This window comes from Marmota flaviventris, chromosome 13 (assembly GCF_047511675.1).
Source record: "Marmota flaviventris isolate mMarFla1 chromosome 13, mMarFla1.hap1, whole genome shotgun sequence".
Lineage (NCBI taxonomy): Eukaryota > Metazoa > Chordata > Mammalia > Rodentia > Sciuridae > Marmota > Marmota flaviventris.
Window position 1 is genome coordinate 89,119,412 of NC_092510.1, and position 22,482 is coordinate 89,141,893.

A 22,482-nucleotide genomic window follows, 5' to 3' on the forward strand; every position below is an offset into this window, starting at 1 on the left:
ACTTTTCTGTAAGAATTTTGGGATTAGATTATTACTAAGTTATCCTTATTTCACTCCAGGAAGTTTTAAATAGATATTCTTTGAGGTAAAAGAAGGAAAGGATAAAATTCTCTAAGTAAAGAAATATTTAAATGCTAACTTTAACTGTATGTCTATTTTTTTTAGTTTATAATAAGTTAATCCTTTGCAAGTCTTCAATATGCAATAAAGGTATGCATTGCTCTCAACATTAGTGTGATAAATTATTAAAAATCATGTATCCCAATAAATTTTTTAAAAATTCTTATTGCTAGATTTGTGTGTGTGTCTAATTTGAATGAAAAGTGTGAAGTTTAAATGGTTATATAATCAACTGAAAAGTTCAACACGGCTTTCAATTTAGTGCAAACAAATGTACAAGTCCTCCATCCATATCACTAGTCAGATGTCTTGGAGCATCTAAATGTAACATTTAAAATCCCAGGATCATTTAAAAAATGGGAATAGGTTAAAGAAAATGAAATACCAGGACTGCTGATAAGGTGCTCATCTTTCTTTTGCCTAATTGAAAACTCTAGCTAGAAAAGTCCTGGGCAATCCTAGAACTTCAAGGTGACCAAGTAGGTCCCTGGAGAAAAGTCCTTTTGATACGAATATACAATTGATTTCCAAAGGCCAGAGAGGAAAAGCAGGAGGAGATTCTCTAGGAAATTCAGATATTCAAAAGTACTCATCTATAAGGAGAAATTTATAAAGGCAAACAGATACCTAGGGAAACTTTCCCACTCAGAGAAGATTTGAAGCAGCCCAAACATTTCATATGGAATTGATCTCTCAGTCAAAGACCATTCTAGTTGATTAACTGTTAAACAATTCTAGTTGATTAACTGTTAGAGTGCCCCAGCACAGAGCCCATGAACAAAGACTCTGAGAGTTGATTTGTTTAGATGTTTACTTATTTTTTTCTTACTTTCTTTTTTTAAATCTCTGGATTTTGAGGAAATTTCTGGCAAAATATTAGCTGTGTATGAGCTAAAGTAACAAAGACTTCAATGATCACACATGACAAGGTATAGTTTTGTAAAATTATTATGGAAAGTAATTAAATGAGCTACTGCAGTCTTCAGTAAATAAAAAAAAAAATTACAGAAGAACCCAGGGGAAAGGAAACTGATTTTGAGGTACCTCATTAAAATATTCAATATTTTTTTAAAAAGCAACAAAGGATACAAAAAGGAACAAATTTCAAAAATTGACAGAAACTGGTCCTGAGCAATCTTAGCAATAGGACTTAATAAACCAAAAGATTCAAAACAACTATCATAGCTTCTCAAAATGCTGAAGTATTTTCCCCATAGTTTATATGGATAAAAAAGAGAAAATGATGTAGGAATGAAATAAAAATTGTCCACAATTAGATAGAAATTATGAAAAAAAAACATAAATTCTGAACCTGAAAAGTAATATAATAAATGAATAAAATATAAAAAAATATCATTAGTTTAACAATAGATTCAAACAAGCAGGAAAAAGAAAACAAGCAAACAGGAAACAGGACAATTTAAATTCCTGAATCTGATAAATTTAAAGAAAATGAATAAATAAAAGTGGTCAAGGTGCCAGAAACTTTAGGAAACCATTAAGTAGACAAACACAAACAATCTATGAGCACCAAGAAAGAGAAGGGAGAGGAAAATGGGATGAAAGATTATTGAATTAAATAATGGCCAAATACTTTCCAAAATTTATGAAACACATGAATCCACAAATCCAACAATTTTATCTGGTAGGATAAACACAAGAAGACCCATACCACCACACATTATAATCAGTTTATCAAATGCCAGAGGCATGATTAGTTGTGAAAACATCAAGAGAAAAATCTGTCATCATGATAAAGCTCCTCAATAAAAATAAAGCTGCTCTCCCATCAGATACCATGGTTGTCCATGTTTAAAGTGCTGTGAGGAAAATAAAATCAATAAAAAGTCTGTATATGCAAAAATTATCCTTCAAAACTGAAAGAGAAATTAAGACATTTTTGCAGAACAATAAAAGCTGAGGTAATACATTACTACTAGACTTGTCCTAAGAGAAATGCTAAACAGAGTCCCTTAGGTTGAAATGAAAGAACACTAGAGAGGGATTTGAAGCCATTTAAAAAAATTAAATAAGTATCTCTGATAAAAGTGAATGCATGGGCAAATATAAGAGACAGTATTAAAAATTTGGGGGTTACAATTCCAATATTTATGTCCAATATAATTTAAAATACAAAGTATAAAACTTACAAAGCTGTGTTGTTGAGCACACAATTAGCCATCAAGAGAAAATGGCATTAAGTTTGTGATATGGCAATATTTCATGGTGTGATCATTCAACTAACTGATGACAGATGGATTGCACTGTACTGCCGCAATCATGGAAGAAGTAGTATTACTAGAATAGATACTCTGGATTTACCTCTCGTGGATGCAATGTTTCTGCCAAAACCACCATCAAAGGACTTAATACTATTTACTATTATGTTACTTTATACTGCATTGCTTTGAACTCACTTCACAACAAAAGAAGCATGATTGAGCTCATCCTCAAGGAATACACTGATCTCACCATGTTGCACACCATCTTGAATCCCTTAGCTTGATAGAATGGTAAAATGGTCATTTGAAGATATAGTTACAGCAAGAGCAAGGTGGTATCACCTTGCAGGGCTGAGAAAATATTTCCCAGAAGATTGCATATCTTTGAATCAATATTCATAATATGGTAGTATTTCTTCTACAACCAGAATTCACAAGAATCAAGGGGTAGAGATGGCAATAGAACCCCTCACTGTAACCCATAGTGACTCACTGGCAAAATGTTGGCTTCTCAAGCACATACTTTTTTCTCTGGTTGCCTAATTAGTGTAGTTCTAGAGGAAGTAATTCCTCCACCAGGAGACATAACAGTGATTCCTACAGATTCTACCCTATTGGTTTGGACTTCTCATGCCTCTGAATTGACAGGTAAATAATGGAGCCATTGTGTTGGCTGGGAATGGATCCTGACTATCAAGGGAAATTGGACTACAGCTTAGAGTGATTTGTCACAATGAAAGCAAGGAAGAATATATCTGGAACATAACAGATCCATGATAGGTCTCTTAGTATTAACTTGCATGTGAAGAAGATCAATAGAAAACCCAATAACCCAATCCAGAGACAATTTCTAAGTCACCGTGCCTTTCAGATACAAAAGTTTGGGTCACCTCACAAGGTGAAGAATCATAGCCAACTGAAGTGGTTCTTACTGAAGGCAAAATTAATACAGAGTGATCCAGGCACCGTGGCACAGGTCCATAATCTGAGAGACCGAAGTGGTTAAGAACATATCAAGTTCAAAGCCAGCCTCAGCAACTTAACAAGACCCTAAGCAATTTACTAAGACCTTATCTCAAAATAAAAAAATAAAGAAGGACTGGGGGATATGGCTCAATAGTTTAAGCACCCCTGGGTTCAATCACTGGTATAACAACAACAACAAACCCCAAATAAAACAAAAACAAAGAATATAGAGTAAAAGGATACCCATGACAATGAGAAACATTTATTTCTATAACTGCTGCAGGTTTTTCTTATATACAATGTCACTGTTTTCTTCCTTCTTGTATTCCTTTGTCTTATAGCATGAGATGCACTGGCATTGTATTACAGTATTTAAGTATTGTTAATTACACGCCATGGTATTTGACTTACAGAATATAAAGAAGAATGGCAAACATCAGTGAAGGATTTGACCACTTCTTCTAGAGAAGGGTTTTGTGCATTTTGGGGTTAGTATAATATCAGATAGTTGTATTAAGTGGAATAATGACTTCAGTACTTTATTTATTCATTATACCTCTTCTAAGATTTTCTAAGCTAATTTATAAGATATAGGTAAAACCAACTGAGTAGGTCTCCGCTTAATTTATATATAATATTTAGGCAAATCATTTTAAAGCTAAATCTAACAGAGTGCTTATGACAGAACATTTAAAAATAAAGAATTAACATCTTGTTTTCAAGCACCCATAACTATACTCTAGATTTAGATTCTTTCTTGATTGGATCCAGGGCCTAGAGATCACATAGCTTTTTAGTATTAAATTTGCTTGTGTGCTAGAGTATAGTTGAATGATTTAGCTTCAAAATTGTTCCTGGAAAAAGCTTTGGTGAGATGTAATTACTATTTAAGTGAAATGGGTGGGTAATAATTGACTCTGGTTGGACCCAGGAGAAGGTGGAGACAATTAAACTCAGTAAATGAACTGCTATATGTGTGTGTGTGTGTGTGTGTGTGTGTGTGTGTGTGAATATATATATATATATATATATATATATATATATATATATATATATATATATGTATGTATTTCCCCAATCATTTCCATAGATACATGTGTATATTTATTATATATATTTTACAAATATCTAGTTTTCTAAATCAATGGTCTTAATTTTTCCAAGAGTTATAGACATTCTTCCAGATTCTAAAACTAACAAAAAACTATATATGTAAATTGACATGTATGCTTATACACATAGAAAAATAGAGACATTGTACACATTTATGTAAATATATACATATGTATAAATACACACATGTAAATGTCCAACATATTTCAGTTGTTTAATCCACAGAAAGAGTTTGGCATGTAGTACTTACATTTTTAATGTTAGAAAGTTTTAATAGTTATGATATTACAGTATTCAATTTAAGGCACCTATATATTTTAATCATTGTTCATTTGTAAGATTCTGGATTATTTCTTTGAAATGTGAAGTACAGAAATTAATCTCATGTGCATGTGTGCTCTACGAGTGAGAATAGAGCATGCACATAACTCCTAATTCTAGATAGTTTGCCTAGTTTTACATAGTTGTGCACATATGTGTGTTTGTACATATACGTGTGGCCATACTAAGTATATGCACATATACATATATAGAGAGATGCACATGCATAATAAATACATAAAACTACCTCCATAGTTTTATATTTATGTGTATTATCTTTCTTATATTTATTGATATTTCTCTTTCTCCTATATGTATAACATTTTATCAAAATAGTTATAGAGTCTATAACCCTCTGATTAAGTACTCCTATTTAAATGGACAAGAAGTGCCTCCTTTGAAGAATGATAAATCTCTAATCACAGAATATGTTCAAGTATCAATGCAACTAAGTAGTGAGGATAATGTAGAGATGAATTTCACCAAGAAGGACTCCTTGAAATGTCAGTGTTCTATAAGGTTTCATTAGAGATTCTGAAACTGTTTTCATCCCTCTGTTTATGCAGTCATTCATCATTCATTCAATCATTCAAATAGTAATAATAATGTAAACTCTTTACTTATTTAGTTGAGAAATATACAGAAATAAAAAATGATTTGCTTTGAAATTTCTTAAACCTATAAGCCCTCAATGATCCTCCTGAATGGAGAACACTGTAGAAAATTGCTGTATAAAATTCAAGTGCTAAGGAGCAGAGCATGGTGTCACATGCCTGCAATTCAAGTTATTTGGAAGGAGGATAGCAAGTTTGAGCTCAGTCCCAGAAATTAAGCAAGAACCTGTATAAATAAATAGATAGATAGATAGATAGATAGATAGATAGATAGATAGATAGACTTGAAGCCAGACACGATGGCACAAATTTGTAATCCCAAACACTCTGGAGGCTGAAGCAGGGGGATCACCAATTCAAAGCCAGCTTCAGCAAAAACGAGGTGCAAAGCAACTCAGTGAGACCCTGTCTCTAAATAAAATACAAAATAGGGCTGGGGATGTGGCTTAGGGGTCAAGTGTCCCTGAGTTCAATACCTGGTACCCGCCCTCCACAACAAAGAAAAAAAAAAAAAAAGAGTTGAAAATCTGTGACCAAGATTCCTTCAAATTTTCAGAGTATAATTAGAGGACATAGAATTTAGTAGATATTAAGATGTTCAAACAAAATTTTACTGTGTCATGCTTCATGTCCGAAAATATAAAAATATAGGTTGTGTGTTATTGGGACCAAAATACTTGTATAATATATGCATGAAAATGCTGTTGTTGATGATTACGGTGGTAATGACAAAAAGGACTGAACATGTCCTCTCTCCCACACGGTGTGATTAGCATTCTGCTTATATAATTTAAATTGATTTTCATTCCAATTCTAAATATATATCCGATTATCATTCGCCTTTTGGAAATTGAGGGAAAGTAAAGCTGGCTATTTCTAAGTCATTTGCACATAATGGAGAGGACAAGGAGAGAAGAGGAAGCAATCCCGGACATTCTGCCCCAGAACATGCTTTCAAAAACGGCATGTTGACCTTCTTTCAAAAATCCACAGAATTTATGGAGAAGATATTTAGCAGTGTGAGCAGTCAGAGGACATTTGAGTCTAATGAAACAGAGCAGGATTTTGAAATTTTATTTCTAATTGACAATAATAGTGTGCATATATAAGGTACCATGTGAGGCTTTGACAAATGTATGAACTATAGAATAATTAAATCAAATTAATTACCATAAAAATCACCAAACAAACTGATATTTTTTTGGTGTGAACATTTAATATCTGTTTTCATCAATTTTGAAATATTTGTTACACTATTGTCAGCTACTGTCACCATGGTGTGCAATAGATCTCAAAAACTCATTCTTCTAACTGAAACTTTGCATCCTGTGAGCAATATCCTACTTTCGCCCTCTTAAAACTAGAATAAGATGCTTAAAGCCATAAACAAATAAATAACAATAATGAAAGAACAAAAATATTCTAAGTTTCTCACAAATAGTAGTGTGAATATAAATTTGCTTAATACTTATATAAAGAACTTATCCTGGAGTCCTCTATCACTTCTTCATTACTCCTGAACTCTAAGACCTACACATTGTTCAGGATTTCATCTACAAAATAGGGATAATAACGCAGTAGCATTAATTCTTTAAATGGCTCATTATAATCATTTACATAAAGAATAGTCAGTGTATTGTCATTTACTAAGTGTGTATTAGGCATTCAATAAAGGCTAGTTATTATTGTTACTTTTATTGTATTTTCAAAGATAAAATCAGAGCCAACCATAAAGATAGGATTTAGGCAGCTACTAAATATATTTTAAAAAATAAGTGTGTGTGTGTAATAGAATTGACTTCAAATATACATATATTTAAATATACTATTTAAGTATACACTATATATACCTGCTACAATGTATAATTAAATTCTAAATACAAACATATATTCACACTCACACACTTTAATATTTCTTAAATTTAAGTGTTCAAAAAACAAAACAAAATGTAACATAGTGAAAACTGAATTATCCCGGATGCACATTTGGTGAGACAGAAGCACATTGAGCTACTGTTATACAATCAGAGGATTATTGACTAAGGAATTTATATATACTTAGAATCAAAGACTCTATTGCTCATAAATCATCAGGTTATACCTCACTATCTAGTAACAAGAACAAACTCCTAAAATAATATATTCTTGCAAAATGCATCTGGCAAAATGCCACCTTGTTTCTGACTGACTATTTTCTTGACCAGGAATTCCTTTTCCCTTGAAACAGCTGAATACTGCTATGCATAGCTGTCAACCCTAGGAAGTTCATGTATACATTAAGCTAGATATTGTCCCCTTGAACCAACTTATCCAGAAGCTAGTTCAGTGTCTCAGGGCTGTTCAAGAGAGGACTGTCTTTGAATGATGAAAAAAAATGAACAGAGAATAAATGCATACTCTTGTTTACCTTGACTTTTAACCTATTGATGGGGAATTCTGTCTTTCCTTCTCTTTGTCATCTCCTTCCCTACCTCTTCTTTCTCTTCCTATTACCCCTCTAAGCATTTGAATTCTTATGAAAGATAATTTATAGAGCCATACAGAGTATGTTAGCACCTGCCACTTTAAGTTATTAGAACATAAGGGTGTTTGGAATATATCACATCTTTCTTCAAAATTGCAGAGACTCATTCAAGGTCAAACAGCTGGCCACATATTAAAACACCATCTAATGACTATACACACTAACGTGGTACATTGTCTCGGGAACTGCTTGTTCGTTTGTTTACTTTAAACTTCGAATTCATGTAGTAAGAATACATTTAAAATAACTAGACAGGAGAGACTTGAAAGACCTCTGCCTACTTGTTGAAGTTCATCCCCAGGGGAATGTAAGGATGATTTTTCATTTTGTCTTTGAAAACGTACGAGTGGCAGAGGGGCCTCTGTTTCCTCCTTGTCATTTTTTTTTTCCAACTGCACAGATAGTTCCTATTTTCCACTCTAAATTCAGGGCATGATACTGCCTTGTGCCTTTGGAAGAAGAAAGTTAAAGAATGCAGTGGAGCAGTGAGGCAGAGAGAGACTTTGGAGCCAGTTGGAATGGTCTGTTCACAGGGGACCAGCAAGAAGTTGTTGGGCAAGGAAAGAAGTGGGTCTTTTTAAAAGGAGAAACTTATTAAGAATTCTATCAGCAAGATACCTAAGGAGCTTCACTCTAGGGGAAAATGGAGAACTCACTTATGGAAGTCAATTCAACTTCATTTCTGATCCCAGTGGAGGCAGATGGAAGAATAGCTGGATGAGATTGGTAATGAAAAATCAGGGGGGCAATGGTTGGAATCACGAGGCACAGGTTCTCCTCCTGCCTGTTGCACTGAAATATCAGAACGACCTTGAACAAGTTACACATCCTCTCTGAACCTCGTTTTCTTCCCCTGCAGGTTAAGTGAACAATTTCAAATGCCCAGGTTGATTTTAACATTTTCCGACTCTAGGTTTCCTAAACAGTAATACCTGTGAAAGAAACTGAAATGGGAGAATTGGGTCTCTCTGTTTTACAGCAACTTTTAGAAAGTATTCCAGATGTGTTTGGGACATGCCATTCTTCCAATTACCTGAGTGCAGACGTGCATGCTCCTGCCTTTAGGCACTGACTGACATTAATCATGTCAGTTCCCCTTTCTACAAGAATGACTGCTTTAATGGGAAATTCCAGCCACTGTCAACATGCCAAGGGGTGTGAGGAAGGAAGGGTAGATGAATGGGAGGGTGTTATTAAAAAGGAAATGATCGATGAGGAAATCCAGCTCCTGTGAGTTAAGAGGGGGCTGAGGAATGGAAGCTGGAGCATGACTTGAAGCCGCTTGACCCCACTGTCTCTGGAGAATATTTTAAAAATGTTCAGCAGAAAATTGAGGTTCTTCCATTCTGTATACTTCCCTGCATGCCACTCTATGAAACAGAGGCTGTATCATATAAAGGTCCTGCACTCAGCCTGGTCATGGGCTTGAACTTTGTCTTTACTATTTTCAAGCCATGTAACCCGATTTTCCAGTTAAAATAACGGAAATACCAAGAGTAATGTCTTGATAGAAGCTTTGGGATGATTTCGCAAAAAATGCCTATAAAATGATTAATATAGGGCCTGGATCATGCTAAGCTTTATAAGATGGGCTGACATCATTATCACTGACCTTTGATTCTATGTTTTTTTTCAAGTTTTACTTAATCATTTTTTTTTAAGAGAGAGAGACAGAGAGAGAATTTTTTTTTTAATATTTATTTTTTTAGTATTCGTCGGACACGACATCTTTGTTTGTATGTGGTGCTGAGGATCGAACCCAGGCCGCACGCATGCCAGGTGAGCGCGCTACCGCTTGAGCCACATCTCCAGCCCCCTTAATCATTTCATTTAATCCCGAGAGTGTAGGGTAAGAATTTTCAAATTACAGATGAAGAAACCTAAATTCCATATTTAAAATCAGGTAAGTTCTGACACTGGGAAATAAACAAAAGATTGTGTCTCCCATTGACCACCAAAGGAGAGCATGCAAGTTTGTTTTTTCTTTTGTGTAGACTTTCAACTCTCAAAACAGTCCAGTGATGTGCAGTGGCTCAAGCCTGTAATTCCAACAGCTTGGAAAGTGAGGCAAGAAGATTGGGAGTTCAAAGCTCTACCTCAGCAACTTAGTGAGACCCTAAGCAACTTAGCAAGACCTTGTTTCTAAACAAAATATTTAAAAGGTCTAAGGATGTGGTTCAGTAGTTAAGTGCTTCTGCGTTCAATCCAGAAAAAAAGAAAAAAAAAAAAAAAGTCCAGTGAGATGGTCTTGCTTGGGTGAAGATAATTATGGTTTGGGGAAAGTAGGTGATCTGTAAAATATTGCATGTCCAATTAGCAAAAGAAGCAGAGTTTGAATCAGACCCTGGAACACTATGTCCAGATCTGTTATGTCTTAATCTGAGTGCATCCTTAATCAAATAATCTAGAGTATTGATGAAAACATGGACAAATGTAAAGAGTACATTAAAAGCTGAGCCGATTGTATGGTTCAGAATAGAACCCATATTACATAGCCAGTGACTCCAACAGTGGCCCTCAAAGACAGTTTTCTCCAAAATGATTTAATAACCAAGAATGGGGCTGAAGTAGTTGTCTTATAGAGCGCCCTATCAGTCAAGGTAGTATATTGGTTTATAACATAAGCCATACACATAGACACAGACCTAAGATCATATTTCATGATCATTTACTAATTTCACATCTTGAAAAAATTACATTTGAAATTTTATTTTTGTTATCTATGGAATCCTACCACTCACAGTCATTGTGAGGATTAAATATGTAATTGAAGGTAAGAGTGGATACTCATTAAATATTAGCTTTAACAAAAGAAAGTGTGATCTACCTGCATGCAGATTTGAACTTAGAGATGACTATATGTAACACCCTTATATTCATAGAAAAGTCTCATAAACAGATGGTTATTATCAACACTAAAATAATTAAGTAAAAAATAAAATATAGATATATTAGATATCTATATAGATGAATATAGATCATGTTTTTACCACAAGAAATAGGCTAATCAATATTTTCCTTGCAGTGTGGACAAATTCCCATGAAAGATGAGTATAGAGTAGAAATACACAGAATTTATTACCAGGCATGTGGTACTCATGAAGTTCAAAATGTACTCTTATTCCCATGTACTTTCAAAAGGCAAAATATTAACCTTGGACAGAAATTGTCCCAGAGGATACATAACTTTGATGTAGCCTGTGCATACTCTAAAGAACTTTTAGGTTTCTCTTAACATCAATTACCTCCCTCTATTAATTTTTGTTGAGTATTCACTATGTCACAGGAATATGTGAACATAAGAATAATTGCAGAGACCTATTGATATTACAGGGCCATCCAATAGAACTTTAACTCATGCTGGAAATATTCTGTATGCTATCCCATACTGAATATAGCCTCTATGATTGAATGCCTAAAGTTTTAAGTTTTATTTAATTTTATTTATATTAAATTTAAATGACAACCAAAAGGGAGTAGACATTGTATTCAACAGCACAAGAGACAAGGAAATGGCAATGTTCTCAGTCAGGTTACTCTTTTTCATTTAAATTAAATATATTTTTTATCTGATACAGAAAAAGAAAATGTACTATTAATGGGGTAAGAGATTCCTCCTGGATTCTAGTCTTTTGAGTGTGTGTGTGTAAGTAGACATTGAAACATTTACTCTATCTAGGGCTAGTTTTCCCTACTCACACAAGAAGCACGTCATCAAATTCAGAATTAAGAGCAAAAAGCATTCAAGCTACCACTACAGATTTATGTTTTCATACCAGACATCACAAATAAATCACCACACTTTTCCCCACTGACACATGTGTGAAGTTAAAATCCTACCCCCCATGATGCTCCAAATGAATACAGTTGACATGTGGGGAAGAGTTGATGTATATTTCATGTAACAAATGACCTCTATAGTCCTAAGTCCAAATTATTTGGCAGAGTCTAAATTTTCTTGCGTATTGAGATGAATAGAATCATAAAAGAAGGATATGCTCGTCCTTACTGAAGTCAAATTGAAAATAATTAGTTATTATGATCCAGTCATCTATGAATTTATTTAAAAATTTTTGAAATTATTTGTCCACCATATGGTGGAAAGAATGGTAGAAACAAAACAAAACAAAACTAAACAAAAAAACAGCAACTGAACACGATTCCCAGTAGTGTGGAAAACTAGCAATGACTACAAGTACTTGAGTCTCAGCTTCATCATTTAAAAATGTGGAGAAATATATTGTCTGTCATATCAATTTTTATTCCATTGATTCAATAGCACAAAAGTACTTAAGAAAAATTACTGTTAATATATCAGTGGTGAAATGTGGCCAATTAGTTATTATTCTTAGGTGGTATTTCACCAAAGAGCACAGCAAATAGTTATTATGACTATTATTATTAACATTATGATTGTATTAATTCCAAAAGCCAGTAGGGACAAAACAGTTATCTATGATGATTGCTTATGCATACACACGTACATACACACATATTCCTACTCCAAGAAAGGCTCTGGGGAGATTTCACATTAAGACCAGGGGTGTAAAAATGAAGGTATGAAACTTGACCATTGGGCGGAATACTGGAGTCACATGTTATAGTTTGGATTTCGTAGGAAGCTGATATTGAATTGGAAATTCCTGGGATTTGTAACTATAGAAAAGAAAAGGAAATAGGACTGGGATTGCATTTAGGGAAATGCCAACTTTTGCTTCTATCTCAGTGGAACACCTTAAACCTATTAAGCCCCCAAATTTCAATTCTGGGAATATTTTAATGAAATTGAGACAGGTGCATTAAAATAGGTTGGAAATGCTAATCTAAAGTTTATACACACACACACACACACACACACACACACAGTTTTTGGCACCAGGCATTGAACTCAGGGGCACTTGACTCCCCAGCCCTATTTTGTATTTTATTTATAGATAGGGTCTCACTAAGTTTCTTAGTGCCTCATTTTTGCTGAGGCTGGCTTTGAACTCGTGATCCTCCTGCCTCAGCCTCCTGAGCCACTGGGGGTTATAGGTGTTCGCCATGGTGCCCAGCTAAAGCTTATATATTTTTATTATCACTAAGAATGAAAATACACATTTTCCTATAAATAGGATACTGTGGATATATAGTATCTTTTACATGCATATAATCCATCCTATAAATAGGACATTGGGTGAATCTTTTTTATCCATTACACAGTATACAAAGAAGTTACTTTTATGACCAGTCCAATTATGACCTGTCCAATTATTTTGGGTAAAAAAGAGCAAAACACTTCAAACAAAGGATTGCATTGCATTTTTGACAATATGATGTCAGATTTACTCCACGTGGCTTGTTTTGACTTCATCATTGTTCTTGCCATTTGAGAATCATGTGGCTTCTCCTAACAAATCTGATATCATCTTGGATGGGAGTGGGTTCAGGAGTATTACACTTTCTTCCTTCTGATGGGTTTTTTTGGCATCATTTTAGATGTGTAAGTGATGTCTCTTGAAATTCAACTAATTTATAAAATCTTTCCTGCCTTTGTTCATTCATTTTGAATAATTCAGGCATTTATGATAGTCATATCAAGCACATGAACAAAAGTAAATGCCATTTGTTACCTCTAACAGAAGTGGAATATTTGGAAACCAACCAATCATGTTTATCTACATCACCACTGAAATTGTTACAGTCCCCACTGCCTTCTATTGCAACACCTTGACTCTAGTCTTTCTTTTTTGCATTACTGAACTTTGACAAGTGGTTCCACTGTATCATAGTTCATTCCAACAAGGACACATTTATTTATCTGACCACATGTAGCAAAATATTGGAGTCTGTCAGGCAGCAGTGCAGTACACTACCCAACACTGTATGGTATATATTGTCTAACCCTAACCCTAAACCTAACTCAATACTGTGCAGTGTATTTTGCCCCTGGGTCGTATTATTAGGACAGCTGCTTTTGAACATTGACAACGTGAAATATGGTGCATTCCTTGAAATAAAAATAAAGGTGTAATTCTAGAAAATACTTTCATAAGTGAACTTTTATATACATATAAATTATGGAAGTAATATTTTGTTGTGGTTGAACATTTAGTAAAAGTAACTTTCACAGTAAAGTTTATGCCATTTTTGCAATAAATTTAAAAATATTGTCAAATTCTTTAGCCATTCACTTGCTATCTTTCTCAAAAGACTTTAGAACTTTAAAAACATACTATTTATGTTAAAGTTACCAAAAGTGTTTTTTTATTATTGTTCAGTTTAGGCTTTTATACATGTCCTATATTTAGAAAAATAGGGCATATTCGTAAACACTGTGGGAGATTCTGAAGATGTTATGACCTCCTGATCATTCTGAATATTCTGAGTTGGAATGGGAGGATGAGGCTTGTTGATTTCCATAAGTCACTAAATATGAACAATTCTAGAAAGAGAGCACAAACTTTGGGGAAGAAACTGTTTTCAGTTGAAAATCCTCATTGGAGGCTGATAATTGAGGGCTATTTGGGGGCAATATTCTAACAACTGGGAGAAGCTGTGTTTTATTCCTGAAGGAAGAGGGACCTGAACAGCACTGTGCAACGCCCACCAAATCACTCAGTTCACCAATCTTGCTTTGTAAATATAAAAATGAATGATGGCTAACATTAGAAAAAAATTAGAGCACATTTTTCAACCTTGGCACTATTTTGTGCTAGACAACTTTTTCCTGTGGAGAACTGTCCTTTGTGTTGTAGGAAGTTTACCAGCACTCCTGCACTCCACCAATGGGTAAAATAATATATCCTTCCAGTTGTGACAAAAAAATAAAATAAAATACTGCCTGCAGATACAGCTGAGTGATCCCTGGTGGGAAAAATGGCTCATGGTTTGGGACTACCGTTATGGATATCCTTATAATTCATGCTCTACTTTCTATTGCAGGAGAAGACCTTTTCTTTTCTCTTCCAGAGCTTTCTACTACATTATTCCACTCATTTCCTCCAACATCACCTCCATCAACCTGCTTCCCTTCTATTTAATAGAAAAGAAACTTAAAAATATATTTTTAAGGAAATGTGATAAACACACTTGAATTTCCTTGATTTCCCTCCATCTTGTTTTTTCTTTATCTTCAGAGATCTGCATTATCTCAAATGTTTCAAGATACCCTTGTATGACAAGGCACATGCATATGTACATGTTTTTGAAAATATTTTAACACAAATGTAAATAACAACAGACAGTGTGCCTTAAACATTTCTATTACAGCTAAATACACTTATATAAAAGCTATATATTCAGTATAAATGCATCATATATACAGGTATCACTGACATGCTTGCTTTCAATGTTATATATGTAGTATTTTATTTTTTCTGCTGTGATTCATACACATATATTTTATTCACCTAAACACATCAACATCTCTTAGTTCATTCTCCACTTGGTGAAAAATTAGTTTGTGCTCTTTCTTTCACCTTCTAAACACTGTAGCAGTGAACATTCTTGTACATCTGTCATTCTGACATAAATGAAAGATGTTCCCTAAAGAATTATATCAAGAATAGTACTGCTGGATGGGAGAAAAAAAATGCACCTTTAATTTTACTATGCAACTTCCCACCAAAGTGACTGCACAAATTCTCACTTCCATTCAGTAGTGAATTAAAATTCTTCAAATCTTTGGCAATATAAACAAATCCCAATTTTTAAAGTATTGACATGTTTGATGGCAAATGTCATAAAATCATTCTTCTTAGTAATATTTCATTGCTTATATATACCTCATTTTCTTTATCAATTTATCTCTTGAAGGGCACCTAGTTTGGCTCTACAGCTTCGCTATTGTGAATTGAGCTTCTATAAACATTGATGTGGCTATGTCACTGTAGTCTGTTGATGAATCTAGAGATTGTCATACTAAGTGAAATAAGGCAAGCTCAAAAGACAAAGGTAAAATGTTTTTGCTGATTATAGAAGTTAACTCACAATATCAGAGTGGAGGGGAAATAATTGAAATTCATAGGATTAGACAAAGGAGAATGAAGAGGGGGGATAGGAAAAAGAAAGATGGTGGAAAGAATCTGACATAATATTACTATGTACATATATGAATATACCCGTGAGTCCCACCATCATATACATCAACAGGATGGGGTATTCATTAGAAAAAGATATCTTCCATGCCTGTATAATTACATAAAATGGATTCTATTGTCATGTATAACTGGAAATAACCAGTAAAAATATTGAAAGATTGATGAGTGATTTTTTAATTGTGGGTTAACATGCATCAAGTGATTATTCTTGTGTAGCTTTACATTTATATATTTACATAACCTGTATCAAAATTCAAAATGGAGAATATTTGCAACACTCCATTGAGTTCCCTTGTGAACACTTCTTATTTATTCGTTCATTTATTTTGTAGTGTTGCTTATCAATTTCATATTCCATTGCTGTTTTAACAAGTTGCCTACAATTTAGGGACTTATGCAATATGAATTTGTAATCTTGTGATCAGATGTTCAATACTCGTCTACCAGGCTAAGATGAAGGCATGGACAGTGCTCCATTCCTCTCTCAAGACTCTGGAGAAAAATATATCACCTTACTTTTTCCAGATTCCAGAGACTGCCACGTTCCTTAGACCATGGATTCCGTCTTCTGTCTTTAAGCCCAGACTCATCACCTCCCTTGGACTCTGTTTCCATAGCCACACCTATTTCTCTAGCCCTCTTCTGTCTGTCTCTCCAACTTATAAGATCCCTTGTCATTACATTGGACCCATCTACTAATATAGCACAATCTCTTTATTTTAAGGTCTACTTACTGGTAATATTAATCCTCAGTGCCAAGTAATGTGACATATCTGTAAGTTCCTGGGTTAGGGTGTGAATAGAGTTGTGGAACCTTCCTTCTGCTTACCACAACAGGAAATGACAATTTTGACTGCAAGCTTCAAAATTGAGTTTTCTCCTTCAATTTGATGTAAATGAAATTGCTACCACATGGAGATCTAAAGAGATCTCTCCAGAGGCAGATACGACTTCTGTTTGGACCTCCCAGGCTCTTGATACATCACCAGAAAGAATCTGAGGATGCCTCAGGTATAAGCAGTAGAGCAAGAGACTTATAATAAATATGCAGTACACACTTCAGAATGAGAGGGCAGGCAATCACAAAGCAGACTCATGCTCTCCTCATATGGGGTTCTAACATTTTTGAAATGGCCAGGGAGCTGGATTAGAAGAGGAGTCAGTTTGGGGCCATGCAGTCTCATGCCAGTTTTCCTTAGGCTCATGCTTTGTCCCCATATGTTCTAATCACAACACTACTGCCTACACAACATGTCTCATTAGCATCATAAATCTCCACCTCGGAGCATGTGTCCTATTTTATAATAAGACTACCATCATTTCTTAATGACAGAAATCCTTAATGTATAACCACCCTTAAAGAGTGGTTCCTCCAGATTCTGTGGTTATTTTTTTTTTTTAATCAAATTAGCAAACTGCTGGCAAGGATGTAGTTCAAGCCATGGGCCAGGTTATTCACAAGTTGCTTGTTCTCTATCATGGGTATTTCCAGAATTTCAGTGGTTCATAGGCATTCCCTTTTTGAGACTCAGTGTTCTCTGTGTCCCTAAATTCTTAATCATATATTATGTACTACACATTGATCTGCCTGCTTTCACTTCATTTGGAGCTGTCTTCTCTCTATTGTTATTTTGTGATTATATTATACTGTAGTGTTTCAGTACATGGGTATATCACACTTTGTTTATCCATTCCACCTCTAAGGAAATTTGACTTGTTTACAGATTTTGTCTCTTATGAATAAGTCTACATTTTTTGAGACTTGTGTGGACATCTGAACTCCTGTCTATCAGAAATATACCAATGAGTAGGATGTTCTGTTCTAAATTAGACATTTACTTTTAATTTTAGATTCCACTGTTATCCAGTTTTCCATATTGGTTTTACCATTGTACCCTCTACTAGTATTAGAAGAGAGTTCCAGATACTCCTCCTCCTAGTCCACACCTTATCTTGTATGTAATTTTTAAATTAGACATCATGCCTGCTAAGAGGTATATTTTGGATGATAAAGAAATATCACATTGTAATTTAATTTGTATTTTCCTGATAGCTAATGGTGTTAAGTGGCTCTTAATGTTTATTGGCTTTTTATACAACTCCTTTTATGTAGTGTCTGTTTGAGTCATTTATTTTTAAATTGAAATTTTCATTTAATCTTTGATTTATAGAAGTTTTTATTGAACCTAGATATGAATCTTTTGTCAGATTATATGCATTGCACATAGTTAAATCCACTCTGTGATCTGTATTTTTGCTTTTTTATTTATGTTATTTTATAAGTAGAATTTTTTAATCCTGACACAGAGTCAATTTTTTAAATATTTAATTTTATTGTAAGTGCTTTTTGAGTCTGTTTTTAGACATTTTTGTCTATTCAATGTTAATTTAAAAAACTATCTTACATGGTCTACTAGAGGCTTATGTCATCCACATTTAGGCTGTGATTTATTTCAAATTAATTTCTAAACATGATGTGAGGTACTGGACAAGGTTTATTATTTTCACGGTACATATCAAATGGTTCAAGTGTCAATTTTTTAGAAGACCACATTTTTAAAAATCTAATTTCAGTGATGCTTTTAAAAAATAAATAAAATGATCATGAAAGTATGGACAAAGTAGTTATTTAATGCATTTATTATTTAAAATAATTGAGAACATATTATTTTAATGATATATGCTTATTATTAAGTAATCTATTATTATTTTAAATATATGATCCATTTAGAGGACCAAGTACATTAGTATTTCTCTTGATTGGAATTGCTTCTGATCTTGGAATGTTTAATAATTCTAAGATGATTTCCCAACTGATGGTATGCATTCAGAATTAATAATTTCTATTTATGGAGACTATTATAGTTTGGATATGAACGGTTCCCCAAAAGACTCTTGTGTTGAGGGCTTGGTCCCCAGTGCAGCAATGTTCAGAGGTGGGGCTTTGGGGAAATGATTGGATCTTGAGGTCTCTGACTTGATCAGTGTATGCATCTATTAAAACTGAATGAACTACTGGGGTATAGTGGATACTAGGAAAAGTGGGATCTTCTTGGAGGTAGGGGATCACTGGTCCTGGAAATTTGTTTCTAGTCTATGACCCATTTCTAGCTCACTCTCACCCTGTCTCCCTCTCCACACACTCCCTGCATTCTGGCTGCCATGATCTGAGAAGTATTCTTCAACCATACCCTTCTGCCATGATGTTCTGCCTTACCCGATGCTCAAAGCAATGGAGCTGGCCAATCATAAACCAAAACTTATGAAATTGTGAGACAAAACAAGTCTTTCCTCCTTTCAGGTTGTTCATATCAGATACTTTGATCACAGTGACAAGAAGCTGACTAACACAGAGACCGTGGAAACCTGCCTTTGTGTTCCCTCCTGCCAATATTTTCTTACATATTTCAATAGGTTTTTCTTATATTTCCCAATTATAATAATATAAATTCTCCAATGATACAAAAGTGCAAATACTAATATTTACTGATTGTTCGCTTATGTCAAATACATGGTGTCCCTGTTTTACCAGGGCTTCTTCTCACACAAACTTATATATACACAGAAGTTATTGGTAGTCATTATCCCATTTATTTGTTTAAACAATCAAATATTGGCAGTTGCCAATATTTTCCCTATTTTACAGATGAATGATTGATCAGTCTCTGGAAAATAAAGTTACTTTCTATTTATTTTATTTGTTATTTTTAGTTATACATAGAGTATATTTTAACATATTTATACAAACATGAATATGTCTTATTCTAATTAAGATGCCGGTCTTGTGCATATATATGATGTAGATATTCATCGTGGTGTATTCATATATGTACATAGGAAAGTAAGATTACTTTCTTGAGTTTACACAACATTAATATTAGAAATTTGGGCATAACTTCTTCATAAAATTTTAGGTGTGAAAAGAGACTGTCTAAATATTTAAAATGATTTCATTAATTCATACCATCTCAGGAGGTTAAGAGTTCTTTCAAATCTATTTTTGAAAACTTTGGTGACATTTTGCTCCTTTTTCTTCCAGGTGGGAACACATACATTTGAAATTATAGTTAGACCTCTGGCTTAAGAAAAAAAAAAGAATACTGTCTCTATTATGGCTGACTCTGTGATATGCAGTAAACTGTACATCATCTCTTGGTCTGAGTTTTCTTTCTGATCTGGATGCGAAAAAATGATACCTATCTCACATGGCTACTTTGAAGATCAAATGAGATATTATCAATCAATCCCTTACTTAGCAGAGATCGTAGTATCTGGTAAAATCTAGAAATATATTTGGATGCTTGCTATACCATCTTTGGACAGTTCTGGCTTTTGATGTTTTTTCAAATTAAAATCTGCTTCCATGCCTGTGAGACAATCAGAACATGGCACTGTCTTTATATGAATGATCTAAAATCACTCACTTTTTTCTCCACTGAGTTTTCTTGTACATGGGAGTGACTCCCACTTTTTTGTGACTTTATGTTTTAAAGATTATGAATTACTTACTTTGTTAATGTATTTCTAAAAGTGGATAGCACAGGGTAGATCAAAGTACCAAGGAGTCAGAGAATGTCTATTGAAAGAAGAAATGAATGAATGTCGTACTCATTTTCTGGGTCATTGATACTTATTATTATAGAGTTTCACCACGTAATATTTAGACTATCTATATTTTCTATACAATGAATTTTTCTTCAATGTAGATGGATGACATAGATCTTCTCTTTCAAACCTTTAAAAATAATTTAGTATTCAATATATGTTTTAACCATATTATCACAATCCTCAATACCCACCCCTCGTTACATTAGATGTCATTATGTCCCCCTTAAAGACAATTTTACAATTCAGTTTCTTAAAAAATAAACATGGTTAACTCTCAGATGAAATGTTAAAAGGAAAGCAATTCTGGCTACCTCGCTCATTATTATCATGGAGAATTATTTTCTTGGCTAATTTTTCAGTTTTTTTCTAGTATTCATTTTCTCTTCTCACTGTTCTCTCTTAATGGGTCCCTCTACACTCTTGACAGGTTGTTATTAGAAACATCTCTGCATATTAACATAAATTAACTTACCTCTACCACACAAGCCAGTGTGTGAGTGACAGGTCCTTCAATACACCAGGACACATGTGGTGCATCTGATCTCCAATAGTTTATGTGGGTTTGTCATACTGCATCTCACTGTAATCCCAGATACTTCTTTCTTCCTCTCTAGAGGCTGAACATCAACTTAGCCAGCACTTTCAAGACTGTCTTTGTTCCACCTCTAAAAAATATCATTGGCATAATCTCAAAGAGAACTCATACACATTAGTACAATTTCTAATTGAATAATGCTGGGAAAGTCTTCAAAGGAGGCAGACCCTGATGAGGAGCAGTGGAATGTGTTGGAAAGGGCACTGAGTCTGGGTTAGGATAACTTGATGTGATCCAAGGTCAGCCTGTCTGTCACAGTGGGCACCTGAGTAAGTCTGGTCACCTCTTAAGTGTCTCAGATTTAACATCTCTATACTGAAGTTAATGATCAAATGTGGAAAATGATTCATGAGTGTTCTCTCTCTCTCTCTCTCTCTCTCTCTCTCTCTCTCTCTCTCTCTCTCTCTCTCTCCCTCCCTCCCTCCCTCCCTCCCTGAAAGAATCATGTGAAGAAGCAATTGTTATCATGAGATGCCTGGAAATATAATGGTGGTCTTTTGGTAGACTTTCATTCAGTGATAACAAGATTCTCTTATTATTTAATTTCTAATCGTTCATTAATTCATTCAAAACATTAATCAACTGAAACATTATCAGAAAGTATAAGTAATATACAAAAATCAATCACTCCCATAAATAAATGAAATAAAGAGAAAATATAACTGAGAAAAATGATTCAATAAATAATTATAAATTAAACATCAAAAAATTTAGGAATAGATACAACTAGAAAGAAGCAGTACTTCTAAAATAATATTAATAAGCCAAGTGCAGTGGCACACATCTATAATTCCAGCTACTTGAAAGTCTGAGAGATGGAGATTGCAAGCTCAAGGACAACCAAGGAATCTTAATGAGACCCTGTCTCAAAATAAAAATAAATAAATAGATAGATAGATAGATAGACAGACAGATAGGGCTGGGGTGTAGCTCAGTAATGGAGTATCCATAGGTTCAATCCCTTCTGCATAAAAAATAAATAATGAATGAATTCATAGCCAAAGACAATGAATTTAGAAAAAGTTTTGTTTTTAGTTAAATTGATTTATATTATTTAAAAGCTTTGAAAATATTTCTTAATTTTTAGAAACATTGGTATTTCTATTATGGATTCCAAAGGATTTGTGAGAGAAGCTTAAAAATTATCTTAGAGTTTATCTGGAAGATTTTGCAATGCTTAATATGTTATTATTAATAGGGATAATGAGAGAAGAATTACCTTTCTAAAATATTCCAGAGCCATAATGAAATTTCACATTTCTGTATCAGAATATAGACACTTAGAGAAATAAAAAGAATTTTTAAAATTACAAAAGCA